Here is a 21,071-nt window from a genome sequence, read left to right as displayed (position 1 = left end):
TAAACTGAATAAAAATAAAGTTAATTAAGCATATTCCCATTTACATGCCATTCAGTGGAATAACAACACTATTACAACATATTATATCAAGTTAAAAATATACAGCAAGTACAGTATCTACCACACCATCTCAGTGTATGCTGTCAAGACAATGCAGTTTCATACTGACACATAAAGCTATAGCTTTTGATTGTGTCTGTGTTGCTTTTATTGCCTCATCTCCTAAAAACTATCAGGCATACATGCACAAGTGAGTAAAAAGTAGAGGCTAACAGAACAAGCAATCCTGTTCCAGTTAGAGGGGAAACCATGGCTACCTCAGAGCCATGCTTCTATTTAACAACAGGGGGTTTTATGGTAGTCTGTCAATAACACTCGCTCTCCCAGGAGACAGGAAACACAAAACACTCCTGGCTGTCATTGATTGCATAGTCTCGCTCATAAATTGTGTCCTTTCCTTAAAACTGACTGAAAGAAATGGACCGTCTACCTCAAATCACATGCAGTAGCTGATTCAGAACATTTAGATGATTGCATAAAGATGACTGTCAGGTCTTGCTATAACTGCATTAGGAATGTACTGGCATACCAGCTGAACTGTGTCTTCAAAAAGATGATTTTCTTCAATGAAGGACAAATCATCTTGTAACTGTTAGCACTATGTCTGAGAAAGCAATTTTCTTTGAATTTTAATTTGAGAATGGCTATTTTTCAAATTCATTTAAAAGCATAAAGTACCAACAGATGCCAAAAATCTAACAAACTCACACTAGCAAATTATCTTTGGAGGTTCAGCAATTGGTAGCACTGCTGTGTAACAACAGAATTCAGCACTTACAATGTACAGTAAAAAAAATTAATATACATTGTATTCTAAACAGTGAATCAAAAAGTACTGTATAAATTAAGGTCTCAGGCAGATGGTTAGACAGTGATAAACATATGCAACTATTTCCCAAAGGGCAGGAGAGAGTCTGTCCAAGCTTGGCAGCCGGAAAGCACAGCTTCTCCCTTGTCTGCCTCCCATCATTATCTAGTAAAGGACATATTCTGGGATGCATAAATTGTTAACTAAAATAAATATCAAGAGAGTTTCAAGAAACTCCTGAAAACCTGTTTTCATTTCTGCTTACTTGTTGAGTTTGATACCCTGATAAAACACTGTTGTATTGAGGTAGGTTTTTAAAATTTTTAATTATAATTATTTTTAGATTGTTTTTATTGAAAAGGGGTTAGCTCTTATTTTACTGTCGTAGTGATATGTTTCTTAGTTTTTTCCATTTTAGTTAGTCAGCATTTTGGTCTTTGAAATGGGCTTTATGATAAAACATACAGTCATGTTGACAAATGGCATTGACAAATATTAAAATATTTCCTCAATCTAATTAAGCCACTTTGAAAACGGTAAAATGCTCAGAGTTAAATTTAAAACAATTGCCCAGTGACCGGAATAGGCCAATTTTCAGCTTGACAGGGGACCAGCCAGTCGGAAAATAAATAATTTGATCCTTTTCAGATTGGTGACGCCACTATGGGTAAGTGCTACCAGGTCACGCCAACAACTCTGTAATGTGGATATTGTAACTGAGGGAAGAAGCTAAATATTAGAGTAGAAATAAAGTGTTTAAAAATGCAAGGATATTAAGCACAATGATGAAATAAGCCATTTCACAGGTAATTAATTTCTAGGACATGTCAGAACATGCTAAAACATACCTGTTTGATTCAGGCTGCAAGAGAGTGAGAGGAACCAAGACTCATAAGATTACACATAGGCTGAAATTTTTTTTTTTATTTGTGTAATCCTTTTGAGTTTTCAACCTATGTCATGGGATATTGTGAATTTGAGTAAATTGGCAAATTTGTAGTCTCATAGATATGGTAAGAATCTAAACATGACTGATCATGACGAAACTAGAAACACATCCCCCCTGTGGGTGTTTTAAGTTATTGCAAAGTGCGGATTCTAAGTTTTCTAAAGGTGTACAAAAATGAAGAACATATGGCCATTTTAATGTTGACGCTTTGCAAATAAGATCAATGAAAATTCTTCCGAATCAAAGCTTCCAAAGACTTGTCCCCAAACAGCCATCAGATAGCTAAGAGTGTCAAAGAAGGCTCTTCATGCTTTGCAGTAATCCGACTCGGTTACTGCAAAGTAACTTGAGTCCTATCATTCAGGGTAAAAAAAGCAGTTAAAAAGAATCAGATCATTCGTGAACATCAGATCACTACCCCACAACCCGACCCCAGTTAAGTGGAAGAAAACAATAAATATAACATGCTAGACAATGTTTTATTTCTACTTGAAAAAACCCCGACATAATAAATATTTTATTCCAAGTGTTATACTTAAAATACATACATGCGGTTAGTCAGCGCGACGTATACCACTGTTTATCCGCCTGGTCACAGTCACATTGCACTGAGTACGGGCTGTGAGTTTCTCTCAAAACCCCTGAAACTGCTTTCCAAACATGCAGTAGTTCCTTCATCATTTCAACTACATTTCACTTTGCAAAAAACAAAGAAATACACTATTTTCTCAGACATTTGTGTTTTTTATCTTGTCTATGTTTCTGTTCCTGGCTTTCCTGTGGAACCTCACATATTCTTTCTGTAATACACAAGGACACTAGTTTTAGTAATGTAACCCATGCACATATTTGCTAAAATGAGATGCTAAAGACAGTTTAGAAAATCTGATCAATATACATTTTGTGTCCTTTTTTAAATTAGTAAGTATTTTACAAAATGTTATTCTCAAACATCTGGCATGACGTCTTTGTAAACTAGCCCTTATGCCAAAATTATTAGAAAGAAATATTTGATAGCTGTTAGTATCATATTTGTTTTGTTTTGGCTTTTTGTATTGTACATAAAAACAAGATTTGTTGTATAATTGAATTAAAGACTCATCCATCGATTGTTGAGAAGGGTACAAATTTTGTAATTTATTCTTTGTAAAAGAAAAACATACTTATTTTACGCTCATTTATTACCTTTAGTGAAATGCCTGTATCATTTTCTGTCAGAAACAAACTTTCTGGTTGGATGAATAAAACAAATCTAAAGTCCGACAAGACTATGAATGATTTTAAGCATAACAATACTTTTTCTTTTAAAAAAAAAATGTGTCAACTGTAGTTTGTTCACTTATGTTGAATAGAATAATCACCACAGCGAGCAATAGGGAAGAAGACAAGCAGAAAGAGACGCAGACAAGCAGTGACAGAGAGGGTGTGCATGCCTTTCTGACTATCATGAGCTCAGATGCTAAATTGAGCTATGCAACCTCTACAAGCCCATGGGATCCTGGATCTCCAGTTACACTGAAGGGAATGTGGCAGACTACACTTGGTCTGACTTCTACTGTAACTGTACTGCACAGTCGTTGAGTCCACAGCGCTGACTGCACTGAAGTGATTTAAATAAGTTTATTACACTGAAAGAGAATTTTGAACTGCTGAAGAAGATGCAGCTCCGCAGAAATTATAATGTGCGCTATAACATATGGGGGAGGCAGAAATATTACACTGGCACTTTATGTGAATACTTAAATCCACTCGTAATACAAATGTCAAAGCTCGCAGCTTTCTTCATCGTGTTGTTTGTCCGTGCTAAAAGCGCTCATTGAGACTCCGCTCTAAAGTAAGGGTGAGGCATGTAGCACCACTTTGCTACTTTGCATCCTCGACTCAAGGAAGATGACACGATGGCTAAATCAGAAACACACACACGCTGTAGATTAAAATAACTTTTCCATTAACTACTGCAGAAATGAAGCGATGGACACCAAACAGTCTCTAAACAAAGACATTTCTGGACAATGAAATTAAGACAAGAAAGAGAACTAGACGAGGACAAGTAAACGCACCAACTGCACTTCAGTTAACACATTGGGGGCTAATTAGGAAACAGCTGGTGAATAATTAAACATACCCGAAAGCAAGTGTGCGAACGCGGATTTAGAACCAGAAGTGCCCGGTGCCCGTTAGCTTAGCCGCAACACTTAGCCTAGCAGCCTGGCTCATCTTTGCCCGACAAGCTTTCAGCACCGGGGCTCACTGGATAGCAGAGCTGGGGAGTGAGAAAACACTGAGGTTTTCAGCTAACGGGACTACTCCAGCTCGAAAAATAAAGGTCGTGCCACCCTGCAGCAGAAATATTAAATATGCAGACTTTCCCTGCAGCTATACCTTAAGTAGGCAAGATGGTAAGCTGTGGTTACAATGCTGAATGAAACAGCCGGACCTCGCCTAAGCTAATGTTAGCTGCACGTCTCCGGTCGTCAGTCGGTGCAGTGAGTGTAAGGCTACAGGGTGCTAGCAAAATAAATCTTTGAGCTCACAAGCCTTCTCTGCCAGCTATATACGCACCTTTAACCGTCAAAGATAACTCCTGTAGCAGGTCCACAAACTATGCAGCAGCAGCAGCAACGCCTGGTCTCACTGAGTGCACTCCCAAAGAAAATCGGCGTCCTCCTGATCCGTTAACCTCCCCGGAGAGTAACAATCGGCTCGGTCCGGACGCTCTCCTTAATCTTGTGGTGCTGAATCTGAGGCTTACACGCTTCTGTCGGTGTGTCGGAAATGCCTCTCCTCCTCCCACGGTTGCTGCAAAATAATGACCCCCTCCCAGCGCTCCTACCACAACAACGATGCAGGCAGGTGCGGACGACGATGCGCTAGTAACGGCGAGCTTTGCAAAATAGTGGCCCGTCTGCTCGTCTCCAGCATTGGCAAATCAGGAGCTGCTCTTTCTGTCGTTGACGCATGCGTACTCTTTAGAGTGAGCAGGATTTTTTTTTTTTTTTAATTTGCAACATTATAGAAGTGGAGATCCATTCTGACCGTGGATGGTGTTAAACTAATGCAGTAATTTATTTCTCTGCTTTTATGCAGGAATATATGGAGATTCAAAATGAAGAAGAGCGTCATCAAAAAGTTTATTTCAGTAATTCAGCTCTAAAAGTGAAATTCAGGTATTATAAAGATTCACTGCACGTTTTTCAAAAGTTTTTTTTTTTTGTTCATTTTGATGATTTTGACATACATAACTGATGAAAACTGAAAGTTATTTTTATTAGAAAAAATAAATATCACATATTAATAGTAATTCTAACTTACTGAGATCCACCTGCATATGTAAAGTCATTAAAGCCTTTTCTGTTTTGCTTGTAAATACTGGAAATTTATCCAAAATCGTTGCTTGCGTGTTCTATTAATTCTATGGCATTACATTCTTGCTGATATTGATGGTGACTGTTCTTATTTCTTCCAAAAGAAGATGCAGTAATTTATAATGAACTATGTTTCTCAAAGTCAATAAGGTAGTATTCTTAATCTTCTTTGGAAAAACTTAAATTATTTCAGGTTTGCTTTCAGCAGAAGAAAGGCTTCTGCCTGAAATATTCTCCCACCACAATGGAAAAGTTAGATTTTGAATAAAATAATATTATGTTATGGCCTACACAATCATGGAAAAGGCTGCTGACTTGATATTTGCTCTTCAGTTATTGACACAAAGTCACAGCAAATAATTGTTGTAGATTTTTGGAAAGTGTGGGTTAATGTGGATGGAAAGTGTAGTGAAAGAAAAAGTTGTACTTGGAAAGGGAACAACACATCTGAGATAATTGTGAATCAAAGTTAATTTAAAAGCATAAGTATTTTTCTGATTCTTGCTTTAATATGACACTTCATGTTTTGTTTTGTTTTGTTTTAAGAAATTTAATTCTGGGAATATTCTACTTTGCATAAAATATTTAAATCATCAATTTATTTTTCTTTTATTACAGAAGTAAACCTTTTCATAATGTTTGAAGTAACATTATGAAAGTTATTGATAATAAGGAAAACATATTAGGTTCACATTTGCTGTTTTGATATTTACAATGAGAGAAGCTCATATGACACCACATCAGCAATGAAGATGGTTGTTGATCACAGAGAGAAAATTGATGTCAGATGTCATACAAAAAATTTTCCTGTTTGTATTTTTGTGTTTATTGTTTGTTCTCTAACAATCTTCCTGTTTAAAGCTGCTTAGTTCACTGTTCTGTAACATAATTTAATCTCAATGTAAACATACTGTAGTTTGCTACTTGTAAACTAAAATGCTATTGTCAGTTTTCTATGACCTTTACTATTTTGTGCTGCATTAAATTGCTGATTAAAGCCCCCACCCCATCCACACACAATGCATCTGGAAAAAACTTTACTAATGCTGCTCCATAAACATTTCAGATGGTGGAATGACAAGATTATGTGAAGTGAGGAGTATTATTTTTTTATTTACTCATATTTTAAAATATCTTGGAGTTTCTTTTGCTTGTTAGAGGGAAATAATACCATTCCAGGTGCTTGGAAGGAAACATTTTATACTTCACAACAACGAGTCTAAATTATCCAGTTATTCCAGGCGCTTAATTACAAATTCAGCAATGTGACAGCATCCATTAATTGGCAATAGATCATGCATTTCTCATCTACCAGGGAAATTATGTGTGTTAGCCTGATTGCATTGAATTTCATTAAAGTTTAAGCTGAATGCTAGCTGAGTTGGAAGCAGTTGGAATCAAAGTCTAAATCATAATGCAAGATACCTGATACCAGGTCATTAGCATCCTTTAAGGCTTGTGAAAAATGTTTTCATTTCAGGCATTTCAATTTAACTTAATAGATTTATTTTCTATTAAAATAAATCTACCTCATCCTAAGCCACTTCTATTTTCTATTCTATTATTTATTTTTGTGTACTACCTCTGCTTGTTTTATCAATACATATCATTTACCAGGCTTGCTAACTAACAGTTTTCTTTAGAATTGTCCTTAGTTGCATTCACGCTTTACTTTCTGTGCGCCTCTGAGCTGACACAGTTTGTAGAGAACAAAACCACCATGGGAATAAACCCATCTTTGAGTTTGACAAGTTGTCAACTTACTCTATTGTGTGTAGCGCAAGCCAAAAACCTTGGGAAGTTAAAGACCATAAATATATTTTTGTTTGTAGAGGTATGCACCAAGATTTCCTCTGAGATTTAAGGTGAGAAATGATGTTCATCCAGTGTGTATTTACTTTGATATATGTCCACAAACCCCACACTCACCACAACACAGTACAGTTCCTTTCCTAACTTAAAGTTATTCTATTCTTTAGGGATTGTCATCACCACATGTCCCTGCACTGGCTTTTACTGCTCTTACAAAAAGAGGTCATCATTGGATCAATCTGCTGTACTCAAGAGCTCGAGAAAAAGTCTTCAAATCTCAAAGCCTTCAAAATCCAACTCTTTATCCTCAAAGAGAAAGAATTAAGGACAGTAAAAGGGGACTGAGGTAACTTGTTTTTTAATTGGCAACAGATCTTGATATAACCAGACTGAGGTTTTGTTAGCTCCTCTCTAACGTTGTGCAAACATTATTCACATTTCCTGAATCATGAGGGGGCACTTCAAATGGCCTTGCAATCAAAAGCACAACTAGTCCGGGTAGGAGAATCTTTTAGGCAAAAGCTCTTCTTTTAGCACTTCTGTTAAAAGCAAATCTGAAGTAATTTCAGGTTTCTCAAAGAAGATTGAGAGTACCTTACCGACTTGGAGAAACATAGTGCATAATAAATCAGTGTGTCTTTTGCTGTAGACAATGAGAACAGTTGTCAAAGGCATCAGCAAGAACATAATGTCACTGTCTGCATGTAAAATAGAATGTAGAGATTTAGGATATATTTATAATATATAGAAGCAAAACAGAATTGACTTACAGGTGCATCCAGCTAATTAGAATATCTTCGTAAAGTGGAACACATTACATATGCATTTCTGCTCAGAGCACTATCTTCAAGTATTAATTTTTTTATTAGCAAGTTTGATGATTATGCCAAACATCTTTAACGACAGCTGATGGAAACCTCAAATTCAGTTTTTGGAATTTACATAAGACAGCTAAAAAAAGGATAGAAATGCTATGTTATGGCTTATGCAAGAATAGGCAAGATTTTTGACTTGACAGTTGTCCAACAGTCAGACACCATCCACAAGGAGGGTAGATAAAAGGTCATTTCTAAAGAAGCTACAGAGTGCTGTATTTAAGTAGTCTATATTAATAGAAAGTTGAGTGGAAGGAAAAACAGAGGAGAACAATCAACTGGGATAACTGCAAACTTAAAATGATTGGCAGTAATTTTGAACAAGTTGTTCAGGCAATGTTGGCCACACTTCCAAATATAAAATTACATTAACAGCCATATTGACACTTCTCTTTTTGCAGTGGGTGGTGGTTGTTCAGTTTTGAACTGAACTTTTGAATGAGTTTGCCTTGCAAACTACAGGTAGACTACAATTCTAAAACAGTGCAGAAAATCAATGTCATCATTCGTAATTCCTCCTTCTGATTGGCCTGGTTAAAATTTAACCAGAGAAATCCAGCATAATAAGAGAAAGCCAAGATGGAACACTGAGGGAGAGAAGAGTCAAGCTGAATGGTTTAGGAAGGCAATGGCCAGGCTACTGAAACACTTACTTTGATCCTTTTAATAATGTCTGACCTTAGTGTCTTGACTTTTTTAAAATTGTCCTCTTGTGTTCAAAAAATGTATATCAGAGGTTCAAGGTTTCCAGTTTGTTCATGTAAATTATAAGTCTTCTTCAGACTTCAAAGTTACTTGAGCTGCACCACAGAGTTCTGTGCTTGGACCAATTACTTATACAATATTCTTCCAACTGTTAAAATCATTAGACTTGGATAAATTTCCACTGTTATGTTGATGGTTATTAGTGTTATTTATCCCTAAATCTTGATTTATCCAAACACTTAGATGAGGAATAGGAGTAAATTCAAACTGGAAGACTCTTTAGCTTCACGAGCAACATTCAGGCACTGCGTCAAATGCTTCTACTGGAGCTAATCACCATTAGATCACACCAAGCAGGATTCCATTTATAAGGCCCTCCATCCACGGCATCATCTGTGGTGATCATCCACCTCTCTTCTCCACTCTTGTTCTTTTGGCTTCCTTCCTCTTTTTGACCTCCACCATCAGTGTCCGGGCCCCGGGGAAAAGACGTCTCTAATCCTCATCCTAAACCACTCATCCAAGTTTATTGCAATTCACAGCACCCAAGACTTCTGTGGGGGGACGAGCGCCAAAACCTTAATTCATTCATGTCAAATGAAACTTTCTAATTGCAGCTTTTTCTTTGAGTGAGTCTCTCCAGGTTGAAATAGATTACAGGCATGTTTTAAAGACAAAAACACCTAGACGACTCTAAATTTCCTGCTCTCAGTAAGGAACCTGCATGTTATGTTTGACCAGGATATGTCATTTAAATATCCTGGTCAATCGTTTGAATAGGTTTCTAAGATTTTCTTCTCTTACCTTCAGAATATTGCCAAAATAGAAATAACCTGTTCAGGAGTGATGCTGTAAAACTCGTCCACGTATTTGTTACTTCAAGGCTGGACTACTGTAATTGCTTATTATGAGGAAGTTCACAAAATTCAATTAAAAGCTTTCAGCTTATTCAAAGCTGAAGCAAGAGTATGGACTGTATGATTGGATTGAATTGAATACTTTTTATTGGAAAGTACCATGAGATGACATGTGCAATAAACTGGTGCTATATAAATAAACTGAGTTGTATTGGGGGAAAGCTATTTTAGAAGAAAAGGGATAATATGAATTGTGACAAAACATAAGTCTCAAAATGACTTTGATGTTATGAAGTGTATCAGATTACCTTTCAGTCTTTGAACTCAAGAGGGAAATTGATTACATTTGAATTCTCACCACACTTCCCATGATCCCTCTAGTGTGAACCCGCAGATGCTAGAAAAACTCAAAGTAAGCCAGTCCAGGATATATCAAGAAAATGCCAAATGTTTCTGCCTTGTCAAACTATATCATGGCCTCATCACTTGTTTTCTGTTATTTCTTTCAGCCAAAAATGTTCTAAGTAGCTGAAGTCATGAATTAAATACTGTTCATGATTTAAAAACGGAGATGAAATTAATCTTTCAGACAACTGCCAGGAATGATTTATTATTACCGTGTGTAAATTATGTTACGTCTCCTCCTCTTTCTTCCTTATCAGCTGGATTTTCACATGCAGGAATCTGTCCTATTTGCCAAATTTAGTCCACTTAGACATTAAATTAGCATATTAGCCCCTATTATAAGGGTTGTTATTTTTGTTTTTGTCACAGGCAGATTAATTGCATAAACTAATGTATAATGGAATAAACTAATTGCATAAACTTCCTTCATTTTGGCTTTGTTGTTATTTTCTTAATTGAAAAAAACGTCTTTTATAATTACAAAGTATTTTGGAGTCATTTTACTGAAAATGTTCAGAGGTTTCCATTAGCTGAAAGCTAATGTTCCAACACTCCGCTAGGTTTTTATGTAGAATGGGTTTAGCTGTTTGGTTGGTGTTGTAATGCCAATAAAAAGCATTACAACAATATGTCAGTGAAATACTCCATGTTTATCTACATATAATGAATATATCTGCCTATATCTGTGCAAATATCTATTCCTTTAAGGGTCTAACAGATGTCCTAATTTTTTATTTTTATTTTTTACTTACACTTGCAATCTAATGAAGCCCTTAAAGTCCCTGTTTATGCTTCAGTGAAAAAAGTTATGCTTGTGAAATCTAGTTTGGAATATTATGAATCCAGAGAGGAGGTGCCATGTTTGTGTTAAGGCTGCCCTCTTTGCATCACCCTGCAGGATGTGCAGCTGGCTTTGTGAACCCCCAGGGTTGTTAGGAGTGTGCGGACTAGATAAGCTTGTGGTGCATTTCCCGGAGAGGCACACCTTACAAAAGGATTTACTGTGACAGTATTATAACAGCATCTGCCTGTTAGTTTGTCTCTGTGCTTATGAATTGGAGGCTTTCATCCCAAATCTCAACATTCTAAATGATTGCCATCTGTTTGGGTTCATATAAGGACTCAAAAGATATTCATTTTATGTTATCTGTGTGCTCAGGTAGGAAGTAAAACTAAAGGATTTAATTGATCGACAAAGCTAAAGTGATGTGTCTAAGATCAACCTGCACTAATGGAAAATGTTTTATCTTCAGAACAAATTAGCTTGAAGGTGGCTCTTTTATAAGATCTCTAGCGACACACAAGAGGGGTACCTTGCTTATATAAGCATTTCTGCCTTCAGCTTCAGTGTAGTCTGCAAAAATCTTTCAGAGTATTATTCCAACTAGTCTATCAAGTCACGATAAGCTGCAGGAAAATCCCTTCATTAGAACATTTTGGACATGAAAGTAAATACTGATCAGTAACTGTCAGTATGTACAGCTGGATGATATTAATCAACATACATACAATGTAATTTATAAGTCATGGCTGGTATTGTATTGTTTCACCATATTGTAGAACAATATGGTGTCTAGAAATAAATAATATGAAACTACTTGTCGCAAATGTGTGGTATTTAGATAGTAATCAAAAAGAAGCACATAATGCGTCACATACTGTATTTTTTCTTCCCTGTAAAATAGGGGTTGAACCAATTAGTCGACTAGTCGACTAGTCGACTCTAGGACGTCTCGCGAGTTTTTACATTTCATGTCGACTAGTCGCAGTCATGTGATTGCCGGTGGTGACAGCCTGTGCTGATCTGACAGCACAGTATACGTCACAAGACAGAAGAAAAATAAGTTAATACATTAGTTTAAATGATATGTAGATGGATGCATAATTGTGGTTTTACAGTGTTTTTAAAAGGAGATGGAGTTGCAGCTGCAGTCCACTACAAAACACAAGCCGTCTAAAACTCGCCCCCTTCCCGCTAAGGATGTCACTTAGCCGGCTCGCGAGTGTCTTTGTCACGACGATCTAACTAATACATTATGATGTTATGTTGCTGATTAAATAAAGATCTGTGGTAATGACAGCTGCTGATTAAATAAAAGCCTGTAGTTGGTAATGACAGTGTATACTTGTCTGACATATATATAGCCGTGAGTTCGTGCTAAGAATGACACTTCGTGCTTAGAAGTGTCATCAGATCAGCTGTCAGAAGTGTATGACACTCTGACAGCAGATCTGACAGAACACTGGCTACAAAATGGCGTCTTCAAAACAGATCGAGGACAAAACCCGCATCTTGTCAAACAGGTAGAAATTACTGGGTCCTTGTATGACAATGTGCTCTTAGCGAACTCTTAGCGAAGAGAATATTGACAGCGAGTGAACTTTATTTACCCCCCCTCGCGCCACCTCTTTTTATTGTTTTTACATGCCATCTAAAAGATGTGCGTTTCCTTTTGAATGTTGGTTTCCCAGCAACTTATTATTTATCATAAACTATCCCGATGTTTTGTTGTTTCACTTGTTGCTGTTCTGTATAAATGCCGTATTTTTCCGTGAAAACGGGTAATAAAGCCTCTACGTTACTCCAAAGCTTTGCGTCTTGCGTTGCTATGACGTCACAACGACTAGTCAACTCGACATCGACTCGACTTTTATCATGTTGACGTTGACTAGAAAATATCTTAAATCGTTCAATCTGCTGAGTCAGCAGAGCTTCCTGCCGCGCATCGGGCGGAGGAGAAGCAGGTGGTTTCGTTGAATTCAGCTGTAACCAAACGGGATCCGTTCATAACAAGTTTGGCTTGTGATGTTCCAAAAGCTCCATGTAGTCAGTGTGATAATTTGACTCCTATAGTAACTATCCAGAGATCATCAGCATCAGCCAGTGTTTAGAAAAAAAAAGTCAGACCCGACTTTGTGCAACACACTTTTCCCCGCTGCTCACGAAGAATCTCCATAATAGACTTAGTAAAAGCAGGAGAAGGGGAGAGAGTGTGTGTGTGTGTGTGTGTGTGTGTGTGGGGGGGGGGGGGTGTCAATATTTGCCGTGAAAATAGCTAATAAAGCCTCCAAGTAGTTGTGAAGGGTTTTTGCGCTTACGTCACTATGACGTCACCGCGACTAGTCGACATCGACTCGACTATTATCATGATGTAGTCGACCTTAAAAAATATGTAGTCGTTCAACCCCTACTGTAAAATAAAGAAATGGAGTGGGAACATAAATTTAAGAAATTGCTTTTTTTTAAACTTTTGTTCTTAACAACAAAATAACAAAAAGTTTGACAGAAAGCATTAAACTTCACTAAAGCTCACATATCATGAACTACTTGCTGTTTTGCAGATTACTGTCAAAACAATCAAAAATGTAAACAGATGCAAAGCTCTGAACAAATACTCCTACCTATTTCTAGTCAGTTCTACAGGGAGGTCTGATTCTGATTAAGAGGGAGGTTATTATTAAATCTCCAGACATCCTAACTACTGACTGGAGACAAACTCTACTTTCCTCAGAAGTATATATTGTCGCACTGTAACCATGTGAGAACAATAAATGACTTCTGAGGGCAATCCATTTAGCTCCAAGCGATTGTGAAAGCTGTTTCTGTAAAGAGTGCAGAGCAGAAGCAAAATTGAAAAACTAAGTCCCTCAATCTTCATGTCCTTATTTAGAGAGGCTTAAAAAAGAAGCAGTACATTTCCTTTATGATACTACAGAGAAAATGTTAAACCTTCTGTTTTTCAGCTTTCATCAGTGAAAGTGGAGAGATTTTTCAGAGAGATAAATTCCCCCTCTTTAATGTTTCTTCCTCTCAAGTCAACAGCATATTTTTGCACAAACACTGACAGATTAGTCAGCCCTGAATAGTAAACTCTTTATCAATATCTCGATGAAAGAAGTCTTTGAAGTAGCACCAGGGAATCAGGAAGCCTTAGGGTACGTTTTTTTTCCCTTTCCCACTTTTATAACAAATAAAATGTGTTCTCCAAGTAAGGTCAGGAAACATAGATGAGAAGATAAAATATTCCAGGAAAATATCACTTCATTAACAAAAATTTTGTTTTTTTGAAGGTCACAAATATTCAAAGAATAAATTCCCTTTCTGTTGCCTGGAGGACATAGATGAAGTAAAGTCTTCCTTCAGAGGTCAGAGATCAAACTACTAGTTGGAAAGAGGTAGCACCTGTCACAAGCAGCAGGGGGAGTTGCTTAAGAAATCCCTGTGGCTCATGGCTCAGCCATGTATTTCCAATAGCTAGAGTTAGAAGAGTGTAGGAGTTGTAGATGGGTATGTGATGAAATCAACGTCCTCGGGAGAAGGGAGTTTAATACTCTGTCAGAGACCATGTTAACTAACTGGTATACTGGCTGATAGTGGTGGCCGGTCAAAGTAGAATGGGAGGCAGATTGCTGAGTTAGAAGGCTCCTCTCTTGTGAACCAATTCCCAGCTTCAGTGTGGGTAAGCATACTGCACCTGTGTCCTGTGTTTCTCAACCAGACTCAACCTCACCAGTCAGCACTGAGTGAGAGAGTAGTGAGAGGTAGAGTGACCTGGCTGGGGGAATGCAGTTCTCCCTGGCTCTACATTTCTCATATCTCATTCTAGTGGGTTAGGTTATCCTAAGCTGTCTCTGTAGCTATGGTGCTATAGACTATTGGTTTCTTCCTATTAAAAGGAAGTTTTCCTTTCTGCCGTCGCTGTTTGCATGCTCGGTAGGAGGGATTGCTTAAGGGTCAATGCCACAATGCAAATGACCGCCCACTGTCACTTCATGCTCATTGCAACTTACTAGCTCAGTGCAATCCATTCGGTTTCATTGGACTACACTTTTCAACAAGTTTGAATATTAAACTGAACCCGATGCACAGTTTGAAACATTGAAGTTGTGATTGCATGATTGGGACAGAATTGAAAAACAGGTCAGTTATAGATTGATTAATTTGTAACAATATTGTGGATGAAACGTGGCTCCAGAAGAAAGATGGAAAACAGAAATAAATCGGAAAGAATTATTTATTCACGATCAAAATGTGAAGATTTTCTTCTAAAGGATTACTATAATTGTGTCAATTTTTCTCAATCCCACTTAATTAAAATTTGAAAGTACTTGAGCTTTTTTTAAAATCATACTGATTGAGTCTCTGCATCAAGTTCAAAGATACGTTTAAATACAGTATTGTATTTATAGATTCTGTATTTGTCTATACAGTATCGATAAATATGATACTGTATTTATTGTAGTTTGAGGTTTCGCATTTATTATGAGTGGTCAAGTGCTCTTGGTAGCACCCTGCTGGCCTTTGGGGAGGCTTTGAAGCAGCAGCTTAGTTTTCTTCTGCCTTAGACTGGCTGTAGTTTAAGCATAAGGACTTGGTATGCTGGTATCCAAGACAGGACAAACTGAAAGCTGAACCTAAGGCTGAGAAAGTCTTTAGCACAAACTTTACATCAACAAATGCAAAATGTGAAAAAGAGAAATGTCATCTAAAAAGCAATAAGACGCATTTACATGCATATTTATTATTTAATTCACAAAATTACTTTAATTCAAATAAATGCACTCAATATACAATTTGAAAGTCTCTGACAGAGTATTAAACTCCCTTCTCCCGAGGACGTTGATTTCATCACATACCCATCTACAACTCCTACACTCTTCTACTCGCTCTCAATGTGGGCTCTGGGTGCAAAATCTGCACTGCAGATGCATCTAAGTGATGCCGAGGAGCAACAATATGGCTGAGTGCTTAAGCTTGTCATTGATTTCTTTTCCTCACCACAGTGAGCATAACTTCTTATTTTCTATACCAGAGCAAACCCCATCAGTCATTGAGTTCCTTCTGTTCTTAGTATGAAATAAAAACTAGACTTAAAGTTTATAATGATATATTTTTGCCACATCAAGATATGCATGGCAAATTCAGAGTTGGCATCGGAAAACTAATGTTGGCAATAAATAAATTAACATACATAATATGGTGCACATTGTTTAGTTTTAGCTAAACAATTAGTATAAACAGAATGGAAACACACAGAAAGAAAAATCAGTCCGTTCCTCCAGATGTGGCTGCCTTCCTAATTGAATGGCTAGAGAGTTATGGGAGGCTTTTGTTTCACCTATTTCAATGTATTCAATGTATTCAACATTTTTTGACTGAGAGTACAATAAGACATTTATTAAAACTTATTAACTCCTGTGGTGTGGAACAAAAGCAAATGAAGAGGCTGATGTGACACATTTATGTAACTCCTGGACCTAATTTCACATGGCATGTAGATTTCTACAACATGGTTTCAGTAACTGCATCAAAAGGGCTATTCAACATCCTGACATCTAGTCAGAATTTCATGTTCAAATATTAGAAATATCTGTAGCAAAAAAACATTGAGGGGTTCTATTTTCTTTATACCCACTTTAGTCTTCACACCTTACAAAAAATATAAAAAAAACATGCATTGTTGTTCAGAAGAAGGACGTTTGCTGTGTTTTATTATTATGGGTTAATTTGTTGCGGACCAGATTTTCAGCTTGGGCAGTTTGATTTATTGTGGCTGTCCAATAAGAGGCCAGTGGTTCATCTACTGATGCTAAAACAATGGTCTCCATTTTTTTCTCAAAAGCAAACTGTTGTACATCATTGCTGAAAGGATATCCAGTTGTGTGAATCAGGATCGTCACATTGTTTATCACTGGCAAAGACAAATGCCAGAGTCTGTTCTGTCTCAGGTTTATAGATGAGGGGTGGAGTACATATGTGAAAAAGAGAGTCATAACACACATATCTTTATGTACAATTTATGTGGCAAGTGAAACACTTCATTTATTTTATTGTATGATTGATGTTAGTCTCTTCTAACTTGAAGGTTTAAGCCAATTGTGTCAAATTTGTTGAATGAGCTTAGTGGAGGCTGGTGTGTTCTGCTGCAGTCAGTGAATATTGACTTGTGATGGATGTTTACATCATAGCAACAATTGCTGTGTCTTTACTGCAAAGTAAATTGGATTTTGAGTTCTTTCTCTTGCATTGCAAAACTTCTGAGCAGGATGGATATCAATGTGATCTATTTTCATTTTTAACTGATTGACTGATGTGAAACTGTTTCATTTTACTGACCAACATTTAGATACAGAGTCATATTCAATGAATTACTGAAAAGCTAATTTATTGTAGTAACGCAATAAAGTGATGTTTTGCCTTAGTTTTTGTTAATTATCATGCTTGTGTATAGCTTCTTCCTGAGAGGCTGCCATGAATGCGGGTGGCATGGCCACTGACGATGGCGGATAAACAGTTTTCTGTAATGGTACGTCGTTACTCCACCATTAGCATATTGAGCTCGGTGTAAGCAAGTGATATTGACAGCATTAAGACCTTCCTCCTGACTCTGATTTGTTGTTTTTGACCAGGAGCGGTACGTTTCTGTACTTCACAATAGTAGGCTATCACTATTGGGAGGTGGAGGAGCTTGATTTATTCACAGATTTTTTTGTCTCAAAAATACTGTCATAACATATTTTATTTATAAGTGTCACTCACTGCAGATTTAAAGTTCAAAATTCTGCATCATGTACTACACAGAAAGTGGGAAATTTGACCCCATATACAGAAATGAGCGTTGCTAACGCGCAATAGCTACCGACAACTTGGAGAAAGGTTAACCCAGAAGCATCAGACACATGCTTAAACCTGTTGTGGTGAATGAAAAATTACCTAAGTCAGCCCAGACCAAGGACTGGGTTTGCAAAATACTCTGATTTTGGTTGTTTTTACCACATATGTTTTTGAGTTCATATTTATTTATTTTTCCTCTCTAATAAGTGTTTAAGTTTTAATAAAAAAGTATTTCTTCCTTACCTTTGTTTAATTTTTCACAATTAAGAACTTGTTTTATAAGCAGATCTATTGTTAAAGTGCACAACCTTGTCGGTTTATTTTTCATGTCCACTTGTATCAAGAGATAAAGGTTTGGTGGTGCCTTTAGTTAACAAAAAAAAGTCATTTTTAAAGCTTGTGCCCAAACAGTGTTTTAAAGCAGCATTCCATCATATTTACTTGAAGCAAAAATGGGCCAATTCCATTTCAAGATTGTCACATATTTTTTGGTGCTTGACATCAGAGAGTACTGTAAGTGTTAGCACAAAATATCACTCTAAGCCCAACGAACCCATTGGATGAATGCAAGCAGCTCAGGCAGAAGCAAAACCTGTTTGATGATGTGTCTGCTTTCATCTGTGGGGGGAAAAGAATGATTTGAAGGTACATATTGTGATGCACATCAAGGATAATTCAGAAGTACTATATTATTTCTGGCTGAAAAAGGGTAATTCTGTATACCTCCATACAGTCTGCACCACAGCAATTGCTATATAGGATGGAAATCAGTTCAATGCCGCAATGACTGAGATAAAAGGAAAAAATGATTTCCATACTTTTATCCGAGGATAAAAGTATGTTGCAGAGGTGAATATACAACCAAGATCCTTCCGAAGACATAAAACTCAAGGAACTAAATTTGGTTTGCAAGACATTTATTCAAATATAAACATGAATACACACATTACTGACACCCAATAAACTACATTCAGCAAGGGAAAATAGAGACATCCAGAGTTTAAAAATGAAAAATTCTAAAAAAAAAAGAAAATAAGGCAAGCATAATTCCTCCACTCATGTGAGCATTATTTGTTTAGTTAGATGGCAATAATGAATGGTGAAATCATATAGATGTAAATCTACTAAACAAAGTCAGGAAGGGCAGAAAGATCACTTCCGCTTTTACATCTATAGGGTTTATTTCATACAACAAAGCATGTCAAGACTTTACTCTGGAACTGAGAACTACCAACAACATCTTCTTACCAAGTGACGTTCGTGAGTCTTCATTGCTGTGCAGACTGTTTACAAACTAAGAAGAGTTCAGAGTTTTCAAATAAATTGTGTGTGCAATTTGAAACTGCTGCCTGAGTTTTTTTCCTCCACATCACATCTGTCCTTACATCAGCCTGTAATTCTGCTTAAGTCATTTCTCTTAGGTTGCTGCTGTTCATCCTTGCAGTTTCTTCTCAGGAGCTGCACATGGCAGCAGATTAGACTGAAGCAGATTTAATGGCCAATCTGTTGTTTCTGGAACCACTTTGTGTTACTCTCAATGTAAAAGAAAAAGACACCAAAGAACAATGTATAAACTGCACTTATAAATTGTTAGTGATGATGTCATACACAATAGATGCCAATCAGCACTTTACACATTTGACTGAATTACATTAATATCATAGTCACCATTGTGAGATTATTCATTTCTACAAATTCTATTTTCTATTTAGGCTAATAGTGACAAGAAATTATTTGAGATTGCTTCTTTAATACAGTAACTATCTGCTCAGAGATAAAATTGATCATGTTTTAGATATTTGTGCCTGGTGCACTTCTTTTAAAAAGTGTTTCCTCAGCACCACTCAGAGCTGTTTCTTGTCTGAATAATATATTCTAAGAAACACGTACCATGAATCCATTACCTTTGTACGTTTTTATATGTAAATTGAGAAGTTCTAAACTTCTCTGCGCTTGCAAAAATGTCATATTTTTGGCCAGGTAGGGATGCCTTTTTTTTTTTGTCTCAAAAACGTTTTTACCTTTACGTAATGACACTTGAATATATTATTGAAAACTCGAAAGGAGGTAGAAAGATGTGTATTCAATGTCCAGCTAAAACAAAAAGTAATAGAGTATGCATGGTATATTTCTCTGTCATCAGAAGCCTTTCAACACCTTAGCAAGACAATCCACTCAACTTATAAATTATTCATGTTTTTTTTACTGCTCATACTCTTAACCATAGAAAATAACAGAACTGTGGACAAAGACCAATGGGACAGAGAGCTTAGTGTTTCAGCATTAAAATGAGAAAACTAAGAAATATTTTTTGTGGTTTCCAATTGATATCTGGTCCTCCCTGCCTTTCAATGTTAAAGCCTTCTGTCAGATAAACACCAAATGCTAATACAACTTACCTGCAGTAAAATTAACAAGATAAAAACATCAGAAAATACTGTCGTCTACAAAAAAAGAGTCAATTCACATGGCTGAGCACAATTTTTTTCTGATGTTTTCCTGAAATGCTGATCTCACAATTGTAAACTTGTCATCTTTCCTCACAGGGAGCTCATTCTCTCTCTCTTGTGTGATTCAGCAGGCAGGCACTTGCCTTTCTTACACCATTCTCTATCAAATTAGGAAGAGAAAGAAGCATTGTTTGAAATCCTCTAAAATAATTTTTGCTTGAGTTATAAACTGACTGCAACATCAATATTTACTTTTTAGCTCACTCTTCACCTAATGAAGTCTAATCATTAATTTGCAGAAAAAATCCCTGAATACTCAAAAAAAAAAAAAAAAAATCCCTAAGAGCACAGAGTAATTTTCTGTTATTATTGAATGCCACCTTGTCCTGTTGTTATGGTGATGTTGTCACCCTGTGTGCAGGTTGGAGACATTCAAAGCCAACAAGATCTTTTCACTGCTTCAAAATAGTTCACTGGGGAAACCAGAATCTCACCCATAATGTATTACTTGGCAGGGTGGTTTGATATATATGCATCTTTCATGAATTTGCATACAGAATAAAGACATAATTCAAATACTGGCAAACTTCATTAGAAGCATGAGTTTAAATAGTACAAAAAGATATTGTAGCTCTTTATTGTCTTCTTATGATGTCAAGGTCAAAGAAGCTGATGTTCTTGCCATTAAGGGCAATATTAGAGCATTATGGTGAAAACATCACAAAACCTTTAATGGTAAATATGTGATGAAATGAAAACAAAATGTATCACTACAAACATTGAACCTATTCTGCAGTGTTAATCTTCCAAGACAAGTAAAGTATTCCGTTTCTTGAATCATGTTTTGCTCTCTTTCTTTTTAATTTGACTCACTATTAATAAACTCAATTTAACATTTGAACAGCCTGAATAAAACATTTATAATCTAATATTGTCAATTACCTGCTGGACAAACTGCTACAAGTAGTAGGTTCAATATCCACTCACCATTGAAATATGAAAAAAGGTGTCAGAAAGAGGTAAACATCTGAGTAACAAAAGAAGTCAAGGAGAAATTATCTCTTGAATACGTTGCCATGCTCTGCTTTTGTTACTGCTAGGTTGCTCTGTTGGTTTATCTGAGCTGGAGTTAATAACTGTAACAAAGCTTCTGCAAAACAATGAAAGCCT

At 36.6% G+C, this 21,071-nt stretch overlaps 1 protein-coding gene across 1 annotated transcript in view; it reads right to left on the bottom strand.

Moving 5' to 3' along the window:
• Positions 1 to 4,730, bottom strand: part of ctnna2 (catenin alpha 2) — a 313,802-nt gene extending 309,072 nt beyond the window's left edge. The window contains exon 1 of the mRNA XM_023333734.1: positions 4,380 to 4,730. The gene's annotated coding sequence lies outside the window, so the exon portion shown is untranslated. The remainder of the gene's footprint in view (positions 1 to 4,379) is intronic.
• Positions 4,731 to 21,071: the final 16,341 nt, after the last annotated feature.

Source organism: Xiphophorus maculatus, chromosome 5 (genome assembly GCF_002775205.1).
Source record: "Xiphophorus maculatus strain JP 163 A chromosome 5, X_maculatus-5.0-male, whole genome shotgun sequence".
Taxonomy (NCBI): Eukaryota; Metazoa; Chordata; class Actinopteri; order Cyprinodontiformes; family Poeciliidae; genus Xiphophorus; species Xiphophorus maculatus.
This window is presented reverse-complemented; position numbering and strand designations above follow the sequence as displayed.